This window comes from Ananas comosus, linkage group 1 (assembly GCF_001540865.1).
Source record: "Ananas comosus cultivar F153 linkage group 1, ASM154086v1, whole genome shotgun sequence".
In the NCBI taxonomy this organism is placed as follows: Eukaryota; Viridiplantae; Streptophyta; class Magnoliopsida; order Poales; family Bromeliaceae; genus Ananas; species Ananas comosus.
The window spans coordinates 4,431,427-4,441,563 of NC_033621.1; positions in this window are offsets into that span (position 1 = coordinate 4,431,427).

Below are 10,137 nucleotides of genomic sequence, written 5' to 3' on the forward strand. Positions count from 1 at the left end.
CGCCGATTTTTTTGCTCTCAAACGGCGCCGTATCGGATAATCCAGACCGTTCAATGCAGCGGATAAAGCGAGGGGCGTAGGCCGTCGGATTGAGATCGGAGGGCGGTGAAGAGAAGACGGGTTTGGTGGGGTTGGGGGCAGTGGGACCGGGGGCGGAGACAACCAGGAATGATGGGGACGTGCGCCGGTGGGCCCCACCACACGTGACAGCGAAGCAACAGTGTGTCTTACATTTTGGCCGTGTGGGGGCCCACTAGCCACGTGGACTGACCGGCGACAGCTGTCGCTGCTGATATAATTGGACGGCGAGGATTGGTTGGTTGGTTGGTTGGTTCCGCCGTAAAAAGACGGGCGTTGTTTGTAGCCTAGACCGGGTCCACCACGTCATCCGTCGACCGCACAACTACACTATAATAAGGGCTGTTTGGTTTTGGTGTAATTTTTTGATGCAGTGTAATTGAGAATGCATACAGTTTTAAAATATGATAATTATGATTATATATATATCTTTTTGATTGGATGCCGGAGAAAGTGCGGCAACTATAAATATTTTTTTTAATTATGTTATTATGTATGGTTTATAAGCGTATGTATAACATTTTATTATTTTATATTTTAGATGATGAGATCGGAAAAAATAATTTTCTATTTGGCAGATTATTGGGGGATAAGCTTATATTTGCTTGATGTTAATCTCTTCAATTGCTGCAGTCAGAACAAAAGTCAATTTGAGTATAATTTCTTTTTTTTCTTTTTTTTTTTGAGAGAGATAGGTAGCATGCTACCCGCTTCGTTTATTTCATTTAGAAATAAACTTAGCTGAAAATGTGAATCAACTAGCTGAAAATGTGAATCAACTAGGATTCGAACTTGGATCTCCGATACCAACCACCAAGCCCGTTGCCACTTGCTTTTCAACTGATGCATTTGAGCCTCTTTATACAATTCCAATTACAACGGTGAGATTCAACTACATGAAATCACACTGCGAATTTAAATTTGTATGTAGTTACAACTACATGCAGTCAAATAGTCTCTAAGGGGCTGTTTGGTTGTACGCATTTGCAACTGCAGTGCAGTTGCAAATGCGTGCAACCACAATTCCTTTGTTTGGTTTAGTGTAGTTGAGTTCAACTGCTGCAGTTCCAACTGCACAAGATGGCCCAAATGCTGCAGGTGGAACTACATCCAAATTGGTCGTAGTTCCAACTGCAGCAGTTGGTGAGGGATAGGATCACCCACAAATTAATAATAATAAATAAATAAATAAATAGCTAAATAAATAAATAATATATGTATATAGGTAAATAAAAATACTTATAAATAAACTCATACTAATAAAATTTTTTAGACAATACAAGCTTTGTGCAAAAAATTAATTTTTTTAAATTTATTTTATTTAAAATATAAATATAGTTTTTTTTTTCTAAATTTTTATAGAATGTGATCGTGTATGTTAATTTAATAAGTTTTAATTAATTATAATTATTAAATTTGATAAAAAAAAAAGAGAGAATCGTTTAAATTTTAAAGTTTGATTTACATATTAAAATTAAATAAATTAAAAATTTTAAATGTGTCGATTAATAAGTTGAAGAATTATTGAAAAATATAAAAATATTATATATATCTACTTATTTATTTATAAATAGTAAATTTAAATAATTAATAAATTTATACAATTATTTTATGTTTAGTGAAGGTAACCTCACCACTCTATCTGAAGAGGTGACAAAATTCATAAATACAACTATCAGCTTCATATTACCAAATAGAAGAAATGTAACTGCAGCAGTTGCAACTGCGTAAAACCAAACAGACTAGGTATAGTTATAACTGCAGCATTTGCAACTGCATGTATTTCCAACTACACTGTTTCTGCAACTACATCCAACCAAACGGCCCCTAAATGTAAATGGTGCTGCATGATGTAAATCTTCGAAAATATTTCAATAAACCTCTCTGTCGTTTAGAGCACTTGTTCTTCATAATCTCGAATTCTTGAGGTTTGAGAATCGAGATGTATTATTTTACTAATCCGTAATTTTATCTTTATTTTACCATAAGAATCCACCGTTAAATAGTGTATAAATTAATACTATTTATGAATTGTAAGATAGTAGCATACTTCATTTTACAAATTAAAAAGATGGTAAAATACAACAGATAACTAATTAATAATTACTATGTTATCAAGTCGTTTGTAAATTAATATTGTTTTGCTACTTTATTAGCAACAAACACTTACAATAAAATAAAAATAAAATTATATTAATAGTAAAGTGATATATTTCAAATTACAAGATGGAAAAGTAAAATTGTGCTAAATCACACGTAGGCGCGTTTGGCTCGGATTATCTAGTCAGAGTAATATGCTATCTTGTCAGGATTACTATGTTTGATTTATTAAGTCTGTAATCTGGTCGGTAATATAACATTACAAATATTAGTGTAAAATTACTTCGAAAATATTATCGGGCGAAGAAATTGGTATCTTATATTATTAATAGCGGATAATCTTGTATGTTATGTAAAATTATAATTTTAATTCTCAAACTCCCTTCCTAAGTACTTTCAATACGCCATTTTTATCTCTCTCTTTATTTCTCTCCCTCTGTTTTCTAGTCTTATCTGTAGGAATCCTTATAAATGAGTTCCTAAATTAAAATTTACTTATTCTTGAATAATTACTGCATTTAACCAAATACGGTAATGTAATATTAGTAGTAATCTGATTTAGAAATTTCTTTGATTGTGTCGAAATACCTGTAATGCTATATAACTCGAATCAAGCGCGGTCATTCGTTAATTTAAATTTTTTTTCCGAAATTTTATAACACTGTCATCTAATGGACTTGATTTTTCGTCTTTTCGAATGTAGACAAAGTTATCCAATTTCTTATTTGGCAAAAAGGTAGAGAACATATCTGAATTATAAATCATTTTGAATTAACTATCTAATGTTTTATTCTAATATTTTAATTTATTTGATTTGAGTCAGTCAACGATACCTTAACTCTAAAATTGCAGTCATTTACTTGCATTAATAAATTTATAGTTACAAAAATTATATGAAGTATACTAACAAAACATGTAAAGATAAATGATGCATTCAAATTTTAAAATTTATATATCGTTTACTGATTCAAATAAAATAAATTAAAAGATAAAATAATAAAATAAAAAATTTTAAAAATTTGGTATACATTTTTACCTTCTAAGTTTAACCATCCATCGTCACATGTTTTGGCCTACGAGCATTCCTTAAAAAGGAAAACAAAATTCATCAACATGTTGTAGGATTTGTGGCATTGGATGTTGGATTTTTTTTTTTTTTTTTATATATTAGATAGATATATTTATACATCCCAGCAAAATGAGGATACTGTAAATATATTTATGTAAATATAAAAAATTTTGAAATATATTTTTGGACAAGTTAAAACTTCTCCTATTTTATAATAGGGTTAATTGCATACAGATACTCTGTAAATATACTGGATTGTAAATATATCTCTATAAAGTTCAACTTTCATATGTTATTTCTATAAAAATGCTAATATTTTTAAGTATGTCCCTCTACTTTGTTACCGTTAGAGAACTGCTTCTATTTTAACAGCAAATAAGTGAAATGTCAATTTTACCATCATAAATCTCTTCAAAATCCACAACAGCTATAATCGAACAGAAATGTCCACTCAAAAAATTTTCAATGGTCATCTTTTTCATCATCCTCTTCCTTTTTAAAATCTAACCCGTTCTATCATTGTTGCAATATCTCTTCTCAATCATTTTTTTCTAAACATTTTCTTTTGAGCAAAAAAAAAAAAAAAACATAGAGGAAGTTGAATGGAAAAGCAACATGCGTTTGATATGGACGAAACAACACGCGTTGTTGATGAATGTAGACAAAGAAATTATAATTATGGGCTCGAAACTAGCACGAAGAGGAAGAGAAAGAGGAAAAAGAAAAAGAGTTTCCATTGCTAGAGTATTGATTGTGAGAAGAAGGTATAATATAAGACGGTAAAAATGTCAAGTTATCTCATTGACTAATCAAGGTTAAATATTTAACCCATGGTTAATTAAGTTTTTTTAACGGATTCTAATGACAATGATATATTTGAACTTTTGCAGGAATAATATATAAAAATTTAACTTTGTAGGTATATATATTTGTAATTTACTATATTTGTAGGAATCGATATACAATTAATCTTTTACAATTTTAATTTTATTTTTGCACATTTTTGCAGGACGAGATGTTTGGTTGGATGCTATTAATTTTATATTTAATAAAATTTAATTTTTCAAAATTTAAAATTTATTATTATTTATATTATTTAAATTATTTAAATTATGAGGCATGCTTCAATAAATCATAAATATTAAAATTTAATTCTTAATTAGTAAAGGGTATAATTGGGTTTTGAATTAGTTAATATGACAATATTGAAAAAAAAATTAATAGTATATGCCAAATTTGTCAGTATTCTATAAATATTAAAATATCTTTTTTACCTTGGAAACTTACCAAATTAAATAATACTCAATTTATTAAGTATCCAGCTCAAAAAACTATTGAATTTAAATTTAATTTTTGAAGTTGGTATTGTAATGTAAAATTTTAATTTTGAAATTTATATTGAACTTTTAAATTTGAATCTAAATTTAACTTTTAATCTTAAAGCCAACTTTTAATTTTTGATTTAAATTGAAATTTTGAATTGGAGCTGAAAGTTTTATTTTAAATTTGTATTTTATATTTAAAAAAATTAAATTTGATTTATAATTAAGTTTTAAATGTTGTGTTGAATTTAAATTTACAATTTGGTTGTAATTTGAAATCCAATTATTATTGTAGGCATTTCAAAAGGTCACAGTATTTTTAGCTGGATAAAACTGATTTTGTAGACCAAAATATTTAACAAAGACCAAAATATTCTTTAAATAGGTACTTGGTGAATGGTACCTATACTTTAATAATAGATCACATCTAGAGTCATATTAAACCTAAACCATCTATTAAGAAAAATAAATGGTCAAAATTTATATGGTGTATTGAAGTATTACTCTATTATTATTATTAGAATGAGGCGAATTTAAGAAAGAAAAAAATAATGGAGAATAGATGTTAGTGGTCCACATCTAAGGTGTGGGCCTGGTCCATGCAACAACTCCTTCCCCACAGGGCTGGCCCAGAGTTATTATTATTATTATTATACATTTTAAAGTTTAAAATTTCTATTTGGTTGAATGCATTTTAACCACTGACTTATACTCTAGCATTAATAATAATTTCTTTTCATATTGTAGTCCCCATTTATTACCAGTTCAGTTGTAGCATTTACTGTTATCTGTCCCGTGGAATGTTTCTTTGCGTATCCAATGTCTAAAGCAGCATCTGAATCCGAATCAGAATTCGAAAAATAACGCAAATTATAATATTATTATTTAGGATTTTGAATCTAACCTAAAAATGTGCCTAAGAGTTAGAATTGTCAAATTCCGAGGAGTTATTAAGGAACAAATTATGTAGTAAAAATCTTTTCGGATGTTATGTAAATTTATAGTATTTGAGTTTTTTTTATTATTTCCTAGAAAATAGCGTTTATATTTACAAAAAAAAAAGGTGTTTGGATACATTTTTGGGGTATTGAAACACAATAACAACAACCCATGTGCGCCGTAAATTTACTGGAACACTACGACAAAAATGGTGTATGGCGACACTTTTAAATATCGCTACAATTAAAAAAAGTGCTACCGGCTAAATTATCGATACTTTTTAAAAGTGTTGCTATATGTGAGGTCGCTATATGAAGGGCTGTCTTAATGTTTGGCACCCACTTCTCCAGCGATTTGTGGCGGAGGGACACGTGACGATCGTAACCCTCTACAATCTCTGCGAGATCCCGGCGGCCGAACTCCAGCCGCCGGAACCCTATCTCGTCAGCTGCGGCAGCGGAGGAGGAGAAAGGGAGGTGGTAATCAATATTTCTTTTTTTTCTTTTCTTTTCTATTTATAATCGGGCCGAGTGGGCTGGGTGGGGTTGGTTGAGTAGAGGAACATTTTATTTTTAATTGGATTGAGATTTATATTTAGACCATAGTAAATTTTTTAAAAAAGTTTTGGTATAAATAAGACATTTACAAAAAAGTGTTCTAAAAATATATCCCTATAATCTAATTCTGTTGTAGTAAAAATTAAAAATAGTTGGAACCTCTAATCTCTCTGTATTTGCTTGTTATTGTATTATTCGAATTTACCAAGCATATACAATAGTATGTAATTACTGTACAACAAAATTACAAGGTACCCAAATAATTAAGTCCATAGTTTATATGCTATAAATATTTTCTTGCATGATTAAAAGTTAAGAGTGTCGATTTAAACTCCTTAAAAAACTTCCGTATCTCTAATTTGACGAGATAATTTATTTTATTCAAAAAAAAAAACTTGAAGGACGAATAAAATATCTATGTTTAAAAATTTAATTAAACTTTTATTGTTATTAAATACTACAAAATGTTTGAGTAAACGAAAAGAAAAAGAAAACATACAAAGCAAAATATTCATATGCACAAAAGGAGCCTTAATTAATTGAAAATAATAGTCGCAATATGATAAGTGATGAGGGTTTACAAGTTGTAACCACGAATCCTAAGATATCGAGTTGGAGCGCAAATAATAAACATCGTACGTTTTAAATTAAATTGTAGTGATTATTAAAAAAATAAATTTAACTAAAAATATAAAGCAATTGGGTTTCGAACTTACTACTTCTGATACTAATTATCAACTTCTTAGTCAATTGAGCTAGATATCATTAACGAGTAGAGCGTAAATTTTATACGCCCACTCATCTTAAATTTTAATTTTTTTAATTTTTAGTATTACGAAAAATTGATAAGACTAGTGAAAAATATTATCTTTAATTTGGATGAGTAAAATATATTCTATTTTTCCTGTCCTTACACTATATAGAAGTTTGCCAATTTATTATCAATTGCAAGAGAGAGAACTAATATAAAATTCTAAGCCCACTTTATTCATTTTTTTTAGAAATAAACTCAACTAAAAATATGAAGCAATTATGTTTCGAATTTAGATCTCGAATACCAACTATTAGATCCTTAGTCAACTGAGTTAGACACAGTTTGTGATTAATGTGTAAATTTTATATCCACCTATCTAAGATTTGAAAATTATTTTTATTTCTTAATATTAGGGGAAAAAAAAGTTTGATAAGATTAATAGAGATATTATTATACTTTGAACGAGTAAAATATAAAATTTATGACTGCTCATAGATATAAAGATAGTCCTTTTCTCCTTTTCCTCAATCCTCAAGACGCTATCCAAGTTTGACAATTTATTATGAAATGTAAAAAAAGGGAACAACATTAAATTCTAAGTCTAAGTTGAATTCGACGCACGACTTTGACATCAACTATTTAAGTGTCCATCCTTGCAAGTTGTCTCCACTATTTTTTACCAGCACAACCTGCAGGATAGCTCATTTGTTTTTTCTAAATTAACAAATAATAAAACAAAAATCACGAGCAATTAAAATATATTTACTATTGAAAAAACTTATTTTTATGTCAAATTGTGTCAGCGAACGAATATTATATATACCGTCCACACTGTACCATACTATGCCATACTGTGCACATGAGTGCTCAGCATGATTCCGTACTCGGCACCCAAATTTGACACATATTCGAATCCTCTCCCAATCTAGAAACAAAAGTCATCAGGTTTAGAGAAATCAGGTTATGATGAATCTTCTATTTTGTCGATTATTACTTTTTCTTCTTATTTTAGAGGGCTTTTTTTTTTTTTGCATTTGGTCCTTTCAAAAAATTTATTGTCACAAATAATTTTACGAAATTTATGATTACAATTTTGGCTCGATCCCTGCCACGCAGATGTCACGTAAACACCATGCAAGCAAGAGGTAGTGCCGGAATAAGTTGAATACGATAATTCATTCACCGTATCTAAACACGAAAAATAGGAGGAATATTCGTACAGAACACGGTGAACCATTCATCACGTTTGAACATAATGAATGGAATATTAAAAAGGGAGAATAAGAGGAACATAAGTATGGAATACGGTGAATCATTCATCGTGTTTAACTTAACGCCCTCCAACTTACGTGGCGTTGATATGGGACTTGCATGACGGGAATATGATTAAATTTGTAATTATAAATTTGATGGAGTTATTTGTAAAATTCTTTTTGTTTGAGAGGGCCACAAAAAAAAAAAAGCCCTATTTTAGACTATCATTTACACATCAATACTTCAACAAAGAGATATAGAAAATACTCGGGTATGGCCCACCAACTCTTCGTTTGAATTCAAACTCCTACTAACCGTTAACGATTTCTCACATTCATACATGATATACACCTAAGCATTTATTATTGCGGCAAGCCCCCATTGAAAAGTTCCCCATACATATTTGTCTCATGTCCCCAAATGTGGTTAATTTCATTGCCATTTGAAAGTGATGGTGCGACCAAAAATGTCCACACAATCATATGTTCTAGATATAGATATAGATATAGATATGTTATTGCTTCGTCATTCATTCGGAGTAGCTAAAATTAGGTGTCTCATCATCGTTGCTTCATCAGAAAAATTAATTGAAATAGAAGTTAAGAGTTGGGGTGCCTTGATTGAAAGAGATTAAAATTCGGTAACCCAAATGAAATTTTACTAAAAGCTTGGTGACCAATGGAGTAATTTAACCTTATATAAACCTAAATATATTATACCCCAAATTAATATGTTGTTGATAAATTGTCACGCCCCGGATGTCTCGTTTTCCGGACACGCCGACAAATCTGCCGTATATAAAGAAATTTTTCTTATATACGAAGCGACAGCTGTACCTGTAAATCAAACACTACTACGAACAATAGTAGAGAGCTGCTAGAGAAAACAGAAGCTAAACAAACTGAGTTTCATATACATAGTCCAAATCCAAAATACAGAGCTACTCGCACTGGCGAGTTAAGTCAACTATGTACATAAACTCGAAACAAAACATCTACCTGCAGTAGGACACCTCTAGCTCAGCACGTCGGGTAGGGCTCTAACTCGCGACGCCCTTGCCTCGATCCTGATCCGCGGACGGTGCAGCAGCCGGAACCTGTGGCTCTGCAAAAACATAGGTAACAACTGGGCGTGAGAANAAGCCTCCACAGCTGAACACCAGGGATCTCACATAAATCATCTTTATACGTTCGACAGTTTTACATTTGGCGGCTTTCAAATGGTCCTTCTGAGTTGATAATTTATTTAAGTGTCCAAGTTTATGATTTTAAAAGCCAAATCAATTACTAGCATTCATATGTATACAAATTAAATGAGTTAACATCAGCATTCTTAGGTACCCATAGCATTGCTCTGAGAGAGAAGGAAAAATAGGAATTTTTTTCTAAATAACCCTAAAAAATATTATAATTAGCTAAATGACCCTATAAAACAAATCCGTTTGAGTGAAATATTATTTTAAAAGCGGTGAATCGTTCACTGTATTTAGAAAGACGGCAAACAATTCACCGTCTTCATAATATCCTACTAAAACGGTGAATTATTCATTGCCTTCTTAAAAATTGTTTTTAGATTTTTTTTTTTTTTTAGGTTGTTAAGATTGCATGTAATTTGTTGAAATTTTTATATAATTGTTATGATTATATATGAAAAATTAAAAAATGTAATTTGTTGAAATTTTTATATAGTCGTTAGAATTATATATAAAAAAACATATGAGGTTGTTAAGAATTATTTGCTATTAGAATTTGTATTGATGTATGATAGTATGATAGATTATAAATTAAGATTGTAATATAATTAATTGTAAAATTTTATGTGTGTTAAATATATAGTGAAAAATAAAGAAAGAAAAAAATATTAAGAAAACACGGTAAATAATCAACCGTTTGCTATAAAGACGGTGAGCGCCCCGATTCCATTCCTTCTAAGAGAAAATTCAGTCCTGACGTCTAGTTGGAAAGGAAGTTTTTTTTTTTTTTTTTTTTTGTTTTTTGCGGAAAGGTATTATCTAATATGAACTTTATAAATTATTTGACAAAAAGTTCTGAAAATAAGACGGGC